Below are 16585 nucleotides of genomic sequence, written 5' to 3' on the forward strand. Positions count from 1 at the left end.
AAACTGTCCTGTCTTCCTTAAGGCCTCAGAACACTTTACATATTGTCTTCGCTTCACCCGTTAATCTAATCTTGGCTACATGTAACAACTGTTCATCAGACCAACCATTCACCACAGCTGAAATTTCCAAGTGCTTCATAAATGAATGCACATCCTCAGATGACTTACCAGAAAACGAAATAATCAAACTCGTGGCAGCTGGATAAGTCTCCTGAACCCTAGGCAACAACGACTGATCAGATGCGGTTTCCCGCTCACTTGTAGATGTTAATTAATTTCTCAACTGCGTATTGTCTACTGTCAGTTGTGCTACTTTTTCCAACAAAATCCGTACCGCTTCTGCTTCCGACACACCTCACACCACTGACTCTGCCATTGTGTTGCTTTTGTTCCCAGTTAGTCCTGAAATAAAACATTTGAGTACGAGAATAACCCAACTTCTTACAGCTCCGTATCATCACACTCAGTATCATTATAAACCAATACAAAAGTAATTAAATGTCACGAAAAAAATCTTACTGCCCCAAATACTCTAACACTTACTCTGACAACAACAAAAAATGATAATATGCCTACACAAAACATCTAAAATGTGGCTTGCCAGGAGCCATACTAAAAAAAAGGTCCAATACTCAAAAGAAATCTGGACAGAACTCACTACATCTTGTGACTGTAATACAGACGGTGGGCTCGAACGTCGTAGTGTACAGACGTCGTCAGCTATTCTGACACCAAATGTAGTGATGTCAGACGTCAAATGTAGTGGAATGAGGTCGAAGGTACCGTATTAAAACTCGGTGAGAACTTTCCAAGTTATTTATTGTTTCCACCTACAGTGCCCTCGTTCCTCTTGGTCTGCATCACAGGGCCCGGCAATGCTGAGGAAGCACCCCAGTGGCCCATGCAATGCAATGTTGTGTTGTGCTGGCCTTGGACAGAAGTGCAGTTGTGACGGCGTTAGGATGCGCCAACAGTTTGCTCAGCGGTCTGTGTCCCTACTGACTCAGCTCTGCTCGGTGTGAGCCGCAGGTGGCCAGCTGCTGCTTCTTCTCCCCGCCATGGCTGAGATCGCAGTGACGACAAGCGCCCGTGATTCGGTGTCCGAATCTGTGGCCCTCGACCTGGGATGCCTTCGGTATGTGTTGGAAGCCAGGACGACTGCCCACAGTAGCGAGATGTCGAGTAGCCCGCCGCTGGGTGGCTGGCTACAGACCCCGTGTCGGCCTCAGAGGGTCGAACCAACGACCTACCATAGACTGGAATGATGGCTCCCCGTCTGCTGCTGTATGAATCTCGTTAGCAAACGGCAACTATTTATTATTGGCTGTGCGCCTTTGTTTTGCCAAGCGCGCCACTTTGCATCACATACTCATAATACATTAGGTTGGCCAGTGGGCCCCTTCTGCCTGCGACTTGCGACATGCAAAAGATACATTATTTAGAAGAAATTGACGATATTCCAACAATTAAACATTATGAAAGTGATAAAAGAGGTTATACGTTAAGTGAGTCAGAAATAAATAATTTGTTAGAGAATTATGAAAAAAAAGCAAATTAAAATAAAAGAAAAAGATGTTAAAAATAAATGTAAGAGAAAGAATATCAGAATTTTTTAACCATAGTGTAGATAATGTTTTTGGATTCAGACCTGTTGGACAATTTAAATTTGTTGGAAAATTAGAAATAGTAACGAATGGTGATAAATTAAAAATAGCTGAATAAGAATAAGAAGGAACAGATGGATTAATGAAACTTTTAACAGGAATACAAATAACAATAGATGATTTATATACAGAATTTGATTCTCTAGAGTCACAAAATTCCGCTAGAATTTTATTGAACTCAAATGCTACATATAATGAAAGTAAGTCAAATAAAATAAAATCAAATGAAGAAAATAAATATAATCATTTGATTAAAACAATTGTTAAAGTATATTTTCCTAGTACTTCAGAAATAAATCTCAGTGATTCATTTGAAAATGTTGTTGAAGGTTCAGTAAAAAAAATATTCAGAAAAACCAGTTGAATATATTTGTATGAGTGATGTTAGATTAACAGTAATTCCTACTGAAGAATTATCAGAAAATAAAAATTTATCATATTCAAGAAGTCAGAGTAACACAAATGTTAACAAATAAATTTAGTGATTTTATTATTAATGAATCAAAAGGAATTCCATGTTTGATTAGATTTTTGAATAATTTACCACATACCTTTTGGAAAAGTGAAAAATGGTAAAGGATTAGTAAACACTTTGATTAACAAATTACCATTTGAGATGCATCTTCCAGGCCATCGATTTTGTGACCCAGGAACGAAATTAGGAAAAAGATCAGCTAGCGGAATTAAGGGGAGTAGGATGTGAAATGGGCTGCCAACATGGAGCAGTAGAGGCAGCACAGGACATTTTAATTTACACTGTCTATAAATTACAAACAAATTCCTAAAACTTTGTCAGTATCACCAGGAAAGATTCAGGTACCACACTCATAGCAGTTGAAGTTCAAAAACATAACAAAATAATTTTCTTTTACATATGAAATTTCATCATTTTTTCACTTACTATTGGCTGTATTTGTTTCTATAGGTACACTTTTCTTCATGACTAAGAGAGATTCTTCGATGAATTTTGCACAGCATACAAAACACACTTACAGGTGTACAAAACTCTAGAATTTTCCAAATCTATTAAAAACTGTGGTAAGAAGTGAGATAATTATCTATAAAATTTAAGATTTTTCTACAAATTAGGTTTAAACTGTAACAGCTCATTTATTTTTTCATAAATTAAAAATAAAATCACTTGTATCAAATTCATTCATCATTGATTTCAAATCATTATGAAGTTCTTCAGTTCTTATATCATAAATGAAAGAATGATTATCCACAAAGCATGAATCAATATTTTCACCATATTTTGGTTTCATAACATATTAATGAAAATTATGCATTTTTATTTTCAGAAACCCAGAATACTCATTCCAATATAAATTGGTTTATTGATCATCATTTTAATTTTTTTTGTATGAACTGCAACTAAATGTTCTGAAAATACAGTAGTATGTTCATAATTTCGTTTTGAAATATAATTCATATATTTCCTTCGATCTGTTATGCATTTATTATTTTGTCTATTTCTAATACTTTACATTGTTTTTACAAATACTGAATTATTAATTAACTTGTAAAAACCTTTTTCAAAATCGTTAGTAGCTTTTTTCTCATTTCTGTATTAATATCGATATTTTTTTCATCCACTCTGATTGTTAAAATTATAAGATTCTGTGAATCTTCTTTAATTTAAATCCAAGATTTCAACATTGTTTGAGATTTCTACAATGTATTTATTTCCTCTTTCAGCTCCTAAAGGTAAATCTTTAAGTAAATAATATAATTTTCTAGGATGTTCTAAATCAACTTCTAAAATATAACCACATTTATAATCATCTGACTGTTTAAGCATTTTCCAAAATCAAAAAATTTGGTTCTACACAACTGAAATTTTTAAATGATAAAATCTGAGACATTGCCCAACCATATAAACTATTTTATCTAAATATGTAATATAATTTGATTAATTTCTCAGCTTAAATTTTTTATTTATTTATTATTGGATTTTGATTTTACTCTTTTTCAATGCTTTAAGAAATTCCTCCTTGAATTCCTTTTTCAAGAAATAAAATCACAACAAAATCATGTAATAAATGTAATTCAATTTTTGTCATTTTTAACATAGAATCAAAAGATAATACTGGAAGTGTAAAATACCAAGAAAAACTAAGTTTATAAGATTTAATACATGTATCTGTAAAATTTTCGAAAATATTTGCTAATATTAAAACATAACATTTATTATATAATTTTGTATATTCATCTAAATTTTTAATATTGATTTTTTTCAATCTGTCTTTGCTCTTTTATAATCTTCATCAGAAATATTACCTTTATTAATTTTTGAATAAAAACATTCTTTTCTATGTTTTTAATTTCTTGTAATTTTTCTTTGGAGTCCATATATTCATATGGAATCTCCTTTTTAATTATTTAATCTTATTGTTCAACTTCAAATAATTTTGCTGTTTCTCTAAATTTTTCTTCTGTAAGGTTGCAAGATATTTTATCAATATTTGACCCTGCAAAATTTGAATGTATCTAAAAAAAGTTAAAGTTAATCCATCTTCAACATGTTTACTAAAACAAATAAATTTTCGTTTATTATTTGGAATTGTATCACTATCATTATTATCTATTGCTAATTCCTTGATAAACATCGTAATTTGTTAAATTATGAATATAAGCTGTAGTAAATTCCGGATTTTGTTAACTGAGATGCAACTCCTCAATATTTTCCTGTTGTATGGAAATGATCTCTTACTTTCTTTTCACCAAAAGGATATTCTTTTTCACAAATGACAATTTTCTGAATATTTATAGTTGATAACAATTTCTTTAGTCATTTTTATTGCAATATTTCGTTTATATATTCAAGCAATTTCTCTTAATTCTTCTTTTAAATTTTCAATGAATTTTTTGCTACATCATTACCTCTATAAGGAACTAGATTTTTATAATCACCATTAGACAATTTAACACAATAACTGAATGAAATTGGCAAATTTTTCAGGATTTGGTTGACATGTTTGAATATCCTTTAAGAAATATTCGAAATCCGTGTAAAGTACAAAATGAACTTGAAACAAATTATTACAATTTTTAATTAAACTTTTTGACCTTTTCCATTGTGATTGCTTGTTTGTGAACTAATTAATCTAGAAAATTTTTATGCAACAATAATGAAAAATATTTTCATTTCTAATTCAAAGAAGATTTACATATTTTTCTTGTTTATTTTATGTTTGGTAAAGAGGATATAGAATATTTTTCTTCTTCTTCATTGCTTTCATTAGCATGAACATTAATTGAAATATTTAATTTATTTTCAGATTTTGCAATATCTGTTAATCGAACAGCAAAATTAATTTTCTCTTTTTCTAAAATTTCATCCAGTTCTAATCCAGTATTGTTATATTTACTAAATCTTTCTGTACCACATTCTACAGGATGTAATACAGATTTTACTGAATAAAGAAAACATGTTTGATCTAGATATTGTACATTAATTACTGCTTTTTATATTTAATTACTTTTTGAAAATCAGTATAAGATGAACAAAAAATTGGATTGTGTTTATTAATATTTAATTCTAAACTATCCACATAATATAAAGACCAACCAGATGTTTTCCTTTGCATTTCTTCCATTTCCCTTAATAGTTTATTTAATTGATTAATGAGAATAATCTTCTAAATCAGTTGTTCTTAATAATACTTGATTGACTGTTTTAAATGTAAATTCTTGTATTTCTTCTTATCTTTTAAAATTAAAATGAAATTTCATATTAACTTTAATTTTTCTTCTTTGTATTATACTATTTTTTAAGTTGGTGATTATTTCTTATTTAATCTGATTAAAAAGTTCTTTTAGTTTAACAACATTATCGTTATCATTAATTCCACAAGTTATTATTCTTGATTTGAAAGCAGAAGATTTTTTATAAATTCGTTTAGGTGATTTTAAAAAATCTTCATCTAGAAGACTGAAAACTGAATACTCATTACCATTATTGTTAATATTTTTCTCATATCATGATTATTAATTTTGGTCTCAGATCTAATGATAAGATTGATTGTTGTTTATTTGGACCATAATAATTTTTTAAACTTTTCGTTTTGCGAATTTTATGAAGATGACTTAAGGAATTTTTACTTAAATCTATATTTTTATTAATTTTACTTCCAGGTTTTTTTGATAAGATCAATTAATTGACTTATGCTAAGTTTAAAATAATTTTTATTTTGTTTATTTTATAGATTTGATGAAGTTCTTTTAAAGATTTAATTCATTACCATTATCATTGTTATTAATATTATCAACAGAATTTACAATAAGAGTGATTAATTCTTCAAAATGTTCTGTTTCAGCAATTGATGGTAGTTCTTTTAAAGCTTTATATTTTAGTTCTATCTTACTTCATTCTCTATCAATTCCTTCCCTATTAAAATAATCAATTAATTCAAACAGATTTCCTCTAGTTACACTTGAATAACCATTTTCTTTGCAATAATTTTCTAAATGTTTCCAAGTCAAACCATACTTTCCTTTACTATAATTTTCTAAATTCTTATACATATTTCAGATTTGTTAATCACTTTTGTTTTCATTGTTTTATATAAAATGAAATTTGATTTCTATTTTTATTGAAACGTTTTTGGTCAAAATGTTCCTTTGAGATTTTGGGTTTGATAGTTCTTATTTATATAGAATAAAATTTATCAGATTTGAAAATATTTAAATGAGAAAATGAATATTTGTTTTTTTCGATGTAGGCAAAAGAGTTTTGATGGTTCTTATATAAAAAGAATAAAATTGTTTAGATTTCAAAAATTTTAAATGAGAATTTGGTTTTTTCGATATAGACAAATGAGATTATTTGGTTGTAAGAAACTGTGAAATTAGATTCTTGGTTTACAATCTGGAATTTTTACTCTAAAATGCTCTCTGCGCAAGAACTCTCATCAATATACTACTTTTTTCCTATTTGCTTGGTAAGATGAACATCTTCCCAACTGGAGCGCCATTACTTTTGGTTATTACCCATATTTCTTCTGAATTCTTTTTTCACCATTCGTACCTACTACCTTGTATGTATGTATTGAACTGAGTACCTAGAAATGAGGGAGAGGCTTCGACCCACTGTAGTCCTCAATGGTTCGCAACCCCAGAACAGGCCACAGCAGTCCACCCACCCCACCACTGCCCCGCAGCGAACCAAGGGTTATTGTGGAGTTCAGCCCCATTTGGACCACCTCGGGAACGTCTCATACCAGACGAGTGTAACGCCAAATATTTGCATGGTACAGTAATTATGATACACGCGAACGTGGAAATGGTGTTTGCACAACAATCACCGACACTGAAGCAGAATAAAGGGAACCAGCCGGAATTCGGCGAGGTAGATGGAAAACTGCCTTAAAAACCATCCACATGCTGGCCGGCACACCGGACCTCGACACTAATCCGCCTTGCGGATTCGTACTGGGGACTGGCACTCCTTCCCAGTCAGCAAGCAGCACGTTAGACCACGCGGCTAACCGGGCGGGTGTTACTTGTACCTTACTTCTGACACGTTATGCGCCCCCTTCAAGGTGTTTATCATAAATACAGCCCCGTAGGCACACAGGTCACATAGATGCACTGTATTAGCATTCTGTAAGTGCAGGCTGAGGAAGTTACCGCCGTTTTTTCATCGTTCGCCATCTCAGGTTTAAAGCTGATTTACATTTTACGGTGCAGGGTCGTTACTTAGTTTAGAGTGTTGCTTGGTCTAGTGTGTGATTACTACTTAATGTCCTATGGTGGCTTTATTTTTGTAGACTGAATCAATTGCAGGTGGTAATTTTGGGAAAAGAGACATATACCCAGGCTGCACTTAAAAGCTGGGATTCTTTGAAAAAAAAATTTGCATCACCTCAGTTCCGCGAATTCCTTAACCTGCACAGAAAATTGGAACAGAGATCAACATAAACATCATTTCTGCCCTTTTTATTGCTCATGAAAACCACACATTGCATGTTGTACCACAATGCAGCGAGACCTTCAGAGGTGGTGGTCCAGATTGCTGTACACACCAGAAACTCTAAACCCAGTAGCACGTCCTCTTGCATTGATGCATGCCTATATTCGTTGTAGCACACTACCCACAAGTTCATCAAGGCACTGTTGGTCCAGATTGTCCCACCCCTCAACGGCGATTCGGCGTAGATCCCTCAGAGTGGTTGGTAGGTCACGTCGTCCATAAACAGCACTTTTCAATCTATCCCACGCATGTTCGATAGGGTTCATGACTGGCGAACATGCTGGCCGCTCTAGTCGAGCGACGTCGTTATCCGGAAGGAAGTCATTCACAAGATGTACACGATGGGGTCGCGAATTGCCGTCCATGAAGACGAATGCCTCACCCATATGCTGCCGATATGGTTGCACTATCGGTCGGAGGACGGCATTCATGTATCGTACAGCGGTTATGGCTCCTTCCATGACCACCAGCGACGTACATCTGCCCCACATCATGCCACCCCAAAACAACAGGGAACCTCCACCTTGCTGCACTCGCTGGACAGTGTGTCTAAGGCGTTCATTCTGATCGCGTTGCCTCCAAACACGTCACTGACGATAGTCTGGTTGAAGGCATATGTGAGACTCATCGGTGAAGAGAACATGATGCCAATCCTGAGCAGTGTATTTGGAATGTTGTTGGGCCCATTTGTACCGCCCTGCATGGTGTCGTGGTTGCAAAGGTGAACCTCACCATGGACGTTGGGAGTAAAGTTGCCTATCATGCAGTCTATTGCGCACAGTTTGAGTCGTAACACGACGTCCTGTGGCTGAACGAAAGGCATTATTCAACATGGTGGCGTTGTTGTCAGGGTTCCTCCGAGCCATAATACGTACGTAGACGTCATCCACTGCAGTAGTAGTCCTTGGGCGGCCTGAGCGAGGCATGTCATCGACAGCTCCTGTCTCTCTGTATCTCCTCCATGTCCGAGCAACATCGCTTTGGTTCACTCCGAGCCGCCTGGACACTTCCCTTGTTGAGACACCTTCCTGGCCCACATCATGCCCACATCATGCCGCCCCAAAACAGCAGGGAACCTCCACCTTGCTGCACTCGCTGGACAGTGTGTCTAAGGCGGTCATTCTGATCGCGTTGCCTCCAAACACGTCACTGACGATTGTCTGGTTGAAGGCATATGTGAGACTCATCGGTGAAGAGAACATGATGCCAATCCTGAGCAGTGTATTTGGCATGTTGTTGGGCCCATTTGTAAATGTAACAACACGGACGCGTTCGAACCGGGGTATTGACCGTTTAGGCATGGTTGAACTACAGACAACATGAGCCATGTACCTCCTTCCTGGTGGAATGACTGAAACGTATCGGCTGTTGGACCCCCTCCGTCTAATAAGCGTTGTTTACATCTTTGGACGTGTTTAATGCAATCTCTGAACAGTCAAAGGGATTGTGTCTGTGATACAATATCCACAGTCAGCATCTATCTTCAGGAGTAGGAGTAAGTTACAACTATAATTTTCCTTTAGTTTTCCAGATACACATGGTGATGGGCCTAAGGCCCCGAAACCGTGATAGTGTATAGGGATTTTTGTCATGTAGGCTGTCGGTCAATAAAGGCATTTTAGAACTGTGGCAGATTTGATTACTCTGAACATGTTGCGAAACAGTTGTGGATATCACACAAATAAAAAATTTTGCTAAATGGACATTGTTAACGATCTGGAATAAAAAAAACAGAAAAGACGTCAATCCCAAAAATATTTTGCGCCAACGGTGAATTTATTTCTAACAAGGTAAGTTACAGTTCCAAATTCTTATAACAATCTGCGATGGAGAATTACTCCCACAATGGAATATACTGCTTACTATAAGAACAACCTGACGTAGCGATCGTTACAACTCAGTGCAGTCCATGACCGTTGCTCCCATATCTACCTGAATCTCAACCATCCGCCCATTCACAACCAACACTAGCAGCATACATTGGGGCGATGCTTGAGGTTCATCGCAAACAGCTCCCGAGCCCAGGGAAAACACTATGGTATCCGATGACCAGCCTACTGCTCGCTGACCTGCGCAAACCGAAGCCAAAAGGCCTACTTTTCGGCATATCTAGCAAATGGCGTCTGTGTGTGTGTGATCCTGTCTAATACGCACCAAATGACAATAGGGGCAGGACGACCCACTTGCCCGCTGACTGGAAACAGATGCGGAAGGTGAGTGACGCGGAGAACCGGTAAAGTCGGGAACGGCAATCGCGACTCTTCTATGTACTCGAGCTCCGAGCCTGCTGCGGGCGAAAACGGGCAGCGCCGTGGTGTAGCTGCGCTTGAATCGTCAGTGGCATCACACGTTGGCTCAGCGGAAGGCAAGGTCATCTGGCCAACCCCTTGAGGCTCGGGGGCTGCTTATCACTCGTATGTGACTTCGTCACCTCTCAATTATCGGAAAGTATGTCCCTTGCCGCTGCCCTAAATTCATATCAGTCAGCAATCTGTCCATCTTTGGCTAAAGAGGTGTCAGATAGGGCCAGTGCCCTAGTTTGGACCTTGGGGTAGGGTGCCAGTCGGATGATCACGTCCCAAACTCAGAAGTCCGCTTACGAAGTAGTGTACTGGGATACTCAAACTGACACTATCGTGAGAGACCTTGCAGGTCGGCGATACATGCTGCATACGACAGCACATGGTACTTGTGATGTTGGTTAAACTGCAACCGCGCCGCCACCGCATCGGTTTGACTTCCAAAATACAGCGCGAGCAGCGGACAGAGTTCCACATAATTAATTTTCTCGGTTTCGTAGAGGGCTTCAAACTTTGCACGATTTCGTACAGTACCGCACTGTCGGACAATAATAAGACGGCCTGATCAGCTGGATCGCTAATACGCCTTACTTGACAAAAACTAGTGGAAGTGATTCTCCCACCTTTCCGTAGACTCGTCGAAACCGGCGAAAGGCGTCAGGGGCATCTTGGGACAACGCCTGCAGACACTTGGCCCGCTGCCAGAGCGGCGTAAGAATATGTCACGCTCCTGCTGCTATTGATATTACACCTGCTGCAGCTGTAGCTGTTGCTCGTGGTGGCACAACTCTTCCTGCCAGCATTGCAGAAATGCCAGGTGCATAGTGCTCACAAATTACCACTATGAAAAAAAAAAATTAAAAGCGTCGGATGCGTAAGGATATCCTCTGCCTCCACTTTTGTAGCTGCACAGGCGTGACAATGTCACGAAATTGTCCTGTCGGCGCAAATGTCATTTCTCTAGCTGATGGTGGATGCTCGAGCCATAAGTGAGAGAGCTGAATTCCGGAGGAGGAAAAACTCAGTGTGCAGGCCAGTCTATGAGGGAGCAGAGATTTCGAAGAATGTGTAGTGACTCTCATGAAGAGAAGCACAAAACGCGACCAGCGTGAATGACCGAAACAACAAGGACGCAGAACCGAGTTCACGGCATGATGCGAAAGTCAGGTCTGTGTTAAGCGATCTCACTGTCACAACTGACTGACACAGTCTGTCACCACCGACTAGTAAACACATGGGTCTTGTTCTGCCCCTGTCCGCACGCCCTGCCACGATATCCAACGCGGAAATGTCGACTCACAAAAGTTAGTAGGAGTTGGTTCAAATAGCTCTGAGCACTATGCGACTTAACTTCTGAGGTCATCAGTCGCCTAGAACTTAGAACTAATTAAGCCTAACTAACCTAAAGACATCACACACATCCATGCCCGAGGCAGGATTCGAACCTGCGACCATAGCGGTCGCTCGGTTCCAGACTGTAGCGCCTAGAAACGCACGGCCACTCCGACCGGATTTGTAGAAGTTCGTGCGTCTATAAGTTAGTGAAAGATTTCGGGGAGAACCCGAGAAAATTCTAGTCCTATTGAAGGTCCCTAATCAGGTTGAACGCTTCTGTCCAGTTACACGTCGACCACTCTGGTGTGCAGTAGAAGACAGCAAACAGAAAACGGAAGTTTTAAATTTCACGTTTAAATAGCCATTCACCCAGGAAGAACGTACAGACATATCACCGTTTCACGGCCTCCCTGACTTCCATTTGTAGGACAGAGAAGTAGACATCTCTGGCATTGAGAAACAAGTGGAAGAGTTGAAAACAAGTAAGTTGCCAGGTCCGGACGGAAACCCAAAACAGCTTTGAAGAGAGTACTCTTCGGCACTGACCACCTTACTTATCTTGCATTTATCACAAATCTCTCGCCCAGGGAAAGTGCCAAGCGACTGAAAAAAACAGCAGGTGACTCCATGAAGGGGCTCGCAAAACTACAGACCAATATTCTTAGCATCGATTTCATGCAGAATTCTTGAACGTAGTCTAAGTCTGAATAGCGTAAATGCCCTTGAGACACAAAAGGTTCTCATTACATATCAGTACGGATTTAAAAAGCGTCGCCTGTGCGAATCTCAGCTTGCCCTTTTCTCGCTCAATATTCTGCGAACCGTGGACTGAAGGAGGCTGTTCCATATTCGCAGATTTCCGGAAATCATTTTACAAATGGTTCAAATGGCTCTGAGCACTATGGGGCTTAACTTTTGAGGTCATCAGTCCCCTAGAATTTAGAACTACTTAAACCTAACTGACCTAAGGACATCACACACATCCATGCCCGAGGCAGGATTCGAACCTGCAACCGTAACGGTCGAGCGGTTCCAGACTGTAGCGCCTAAAACCGCTCGGCCACCCCTGCCGGCTCATTTTACACAGTGTCAAACTGAAAATTGTTAACTACCGTCCGAGCATACAGAATGGGTTCTCAGATATCTGAGTGGATTGACGAAATTCTTAAATACTAGAGCCTAGTACTTTGTTCTAGACAGCGAGTATTCATTAGGGACAATGGCACCGTCAGGTGAGCCCCTAGGAAATGTGAACGGACCGCTCTAGCTCTCTGTATACATAAATGATCTAACGGGTAGGGTGAACAGCAGTCTGCAACAGTTTGTTAACGACACTTTAGTCTACGGATAAGTGTTGTTGTTGAGTGACTCCAGAAGGACATAGGATGACTTAGACAGAATTTGTAGTTTGTGTGATGAATAGCAGCTTGCTCTAAATGTTGAAAAATGTAAGTTAACAGAAATGCGTAGGAAAAACAATCCTGTAATGTTTGAATGGAGTATTAGAGGCGTACTGCCTGACACAGACACGTCGATGAAATAGCTAGGAGTAATGCTGCAAGCTGGAATGAATGGAATCAGCTCGTAAGTTCGGTAGTACGGAAGGCAAATGCTCGACTTCGGTTTATAAGGAGAATTTTAGGAAAATGCAGTTGATCTCGTAAGGAGCTTGTAGAACACTAGTGACACCGATTCGTGATTACTGTTCGAGTGTTTGGGATACTCATCAGGTCAGAGTGAAGGAAAAGAGCGTGACAGTCGAGAAGTGGGCTGCTAGATTTGGTACCGGTATGTTCGATGACCGCTCGAGAATTACGGAAATACTCCGTGAAATCGAATGGGATTTCCTCGAGGAAAGATAACGTTATTTTCGCGACACACTATTGAGAAAATTTACAGAAACGACAGTTACTGTTGACTGCAGTGATTGGGAGCTCCAACGTTAGGCGGGGAACGGAGCCCCTTAGGGAAATAGCGGAAAGGTCGGGGAAGAAGGCAAGTGTTCACTCTGTCTGCTTGCCGGGAGGTCTCATCCGAGATGTGGAGGAGGCCCTGTCGGAGGCGATAGAGAGCACTGGGTCACCCGACTGCAAATTGTTGCTCATGTCGGCACCGATGACTCCTGCCGTCTGGGTTCAGAGGTCATCCTCAGTTCATACAGGCGGTTGGCGGAGTTGGTGAAGGCGGAAAGCCTCGCTCGCGGGGTGGAATCTGAGCTAACTATTTGTAGTATCGTTCCCAGAACCGATCGCGGTCCTCTGGTTTGGAGTCGAGTGGAAGGCTTAAACCAGAGGCTCAGACGATTCTGCGGAGATCTGTGGTGCAAATTTCTCGACCTCCGCTATCGGGTGGAGAAATGTAGGGTCCCCCTGAATAGGTCAGGCGTGCACTACACGCAGGAAGTGGCTACAAGGGTAGCGGAGTACGTGTGGAGTGCACATGTGGGTTTTTTAGGTTAGAGAATTCCCTCCCTAGGCCCGACAAGACGCCTCCTGAGACGCGGCAATTTAGGGGTAGGCAAAATGCAACAGGGAATAACAATATTAATCTGCTAATAGTAAACTGCAGGAGCGTCTATAGAAAGGTCCCAGAACTGCTCTCATTAATAAACGGTACAATACCCACATAGTACTAGGGGCAGAAAGTTGGCTGAAACCAGATGTAAACAGTAATGAAATTCTAAATTCAGATTGGAATGTATACCGCAGAGACGGGCTGGACAGTGAAAGGGGAGGCGTGTTTATAGCGATAAGAAGTGCAATAGTATCGAAGGAAATTGACAGAGATCCGAAATGTGAAATGATTTGGGTGAAGGTCACGGTTAAAGCAGGCTCAGACATGGTAATTGGATGTCTCTATAGGCCCCCTGGCTCAACAGCTGTTGTGACTGAGCACCTGAAGGATAATTTGGAAAATATTTCGAGTAGATATCCCCACCATGTTATAGTTTGGGTGGAGATTTTAATTTACCAGACATTGAATGGGAGACCAAAGCGTTTATAACGGGTGGCAGGGACAAAGAATCCAGTGAATTGTTTTAAAGTGCGTTATCTAAAAACTACCTTGAGCACTTAAACAGAGAACCGACTCGTGGCGATAACATATTAGACCTACTGGTGACAAACAGACCTGAACTATTTGAAACGGTTAACGCAGAACAGGGGATCAGCGATCATAAAGCGGTTACTGCCGTAAATAGAAATATAAAAAAAGGTTGGAAGATTTTTCTGTTTAGCAAAAGTGACAAAAAGCAGATTTCAGAGTACTTGATGGCTCAACACAAAAGTTTTGTCTCAAGTACAGATAGTGTTGAGGATCAGTGGACAAAGTTGAAAACCATCGTACAATATGCGTTAGATGAGTATGTGCCAAGCAAGATCGTAAGACATGGAAAAGAGTCACCGTGGTACAACAACCGAGTTAGAAAACTGCTGCGGAAGCAAAGGGAACTTCACAGCAAACATAAACATAGCCAAAGCCTTGCAGACAAACAAAAATTACGCGAAGCGAAATGTAGTGCGAGGAGGGCTATGCGAGAGGCTTTCAATGAATTCGAAAGTAAAGTTCTATGTACTGACTTGGCAGAAAATCCTAAGAAATTTTGGTCTTATGTCAAAGCGGTAGGTGGATCAAAACAAAATGTCCAGACACTTTGTGACCAAAATGGTAGTGAAACAGAGGATGACAGACTGAAGGCCGAAATACTAAATGTCTTTTCCAAAGCTGTTTCTCAGAAGAAGACTGCACTGTAGTTCCTTCTCTAGACTGTCGCACAGATGACAAAATGGTAGATATCGAAATAGACGACAGAGGGATAGAGAAACAATTAAAATCGCTCAAAAGAGGAAAGGCCGCTGGACCTGATGGGATACCAGTTCGATTTAAACAGAATACGCGAAGGAACTTGCCCCCTTCTTGCAGCGGTGTACCGTAGGTCTCTAGAAGAGCGTAGCGTTCCAAAGGATTGGAAAAGGGCACAGGTCAGCCCCGTTTTCAAGAAGGGACGTCGAACAGATGTGCAGAACTATAGACGTAACGTCTATCAGTTGTAGAATTTTGGAACACGTACTGTGTTCGAGTATAATGACTTTTCTGGAGACTAGAAATCTACTCTGTAGGAATCAGCATGGGTTTCGAAAAACACGATCGTGTGAAACCCAGCTCGCACTATTCGTCCACGAGACTCAGAGGGCCATAGACACGGGTTCCCAGGTAGATGCCGTGTTTCTTGACTTCCGCAAGGCGTTCGATACAGTTTCCCACAGTCGTTTAATGAACAAAGTAAGAGCATATGGACTATCAGACCAATTGTGTGATTGGATTGAAAAGTTCCTAGATAACAGAACGCAGCATGTCATTCTCAATGGAGAGAAGTCCTCCGAAGTAAGAGTGATTTCAGGTGTGCCGCAGGGGAGTGTCGTAGGACCGTTGCTATTCACAATATACATAAATGACCTTGTGGATGACATCGGAAGTTCATTGAGGCTTTTTGCGGATGATACTGGGAGACGAAAATTTAATAGTCATGGGTGACTGGAATTCGAGTGTAGGAAAAGGGAGAGAAGGAAACGTAGTAGGTGAATATGGATTGGGGCTAAGAAATGAAAGAGGAAGCCGCCTGGTAGAATTTTGCACAGAGCACAACTTAATCATAGCTAACACTTGGTTTAAGAATCATGATAGAAGGTTGTATACATGGAAGAACCCTGGAGATACTAAAAGGTATCAGATAGATTATATAATGGTAAGACAGAGATTTAGGAACCAGGTTTTAAATTGTAAGACATTTCCAGGGGCAGATGTGGACTCTGACCACAATCTATTGGTTATGACCTGTAGATTAAAACTGAAGAAACTGCAAAAAGGTGGGAATTTAAGGAGATGGGACCTGGATAAACTGAAAGAACCAGAGGTTGTACAGAGTTTCAGGGAGAGCATAAGGGAACAATTGACAGGACTGGGGGAAAGAAATACAGTAGAAGAAGAATGGGTAGCTTTGAGGGATGAAGTAGTGAAGGCAGCAGAGGATCAAGTAGGTAAAAAGACGAGGGCTAGTAGAAATCCTTGGGTAACAGAAGAAATATTGAATTTAATTGATGAAAGGAGAAAATATAAAAATGCAGTAAATGAAGCAGGCAAAAAGGAATACAAACGTCTCAAAAATGAGATCGACAGGAAGTGCAGAATGGCTAAGCAGGGATGGCTAGAGGACAAATGTAAGGATGTAGAGGCTTATCTCACTAGGGGTAAGATAGATACTGCCTACAGGAAAATTAGAGAGACCTTTGGAGATAAGAGAACCACTTGTATGA

Source organism: Schistocerca cancellata, chromosome 4, assembly GCF_023864275.1.
Source record: "Schistocerca cancellata isolate TAMUIC-IGC-003103 chromosome 4, iqSchCanc2.1, whole genome shotgun sequence".
NCBI lineage: Eukaryota > Metazoa > Arthropoda > Insecta > Orthoptera > Acrididae > Schistocerca > Schistocerca cancellata.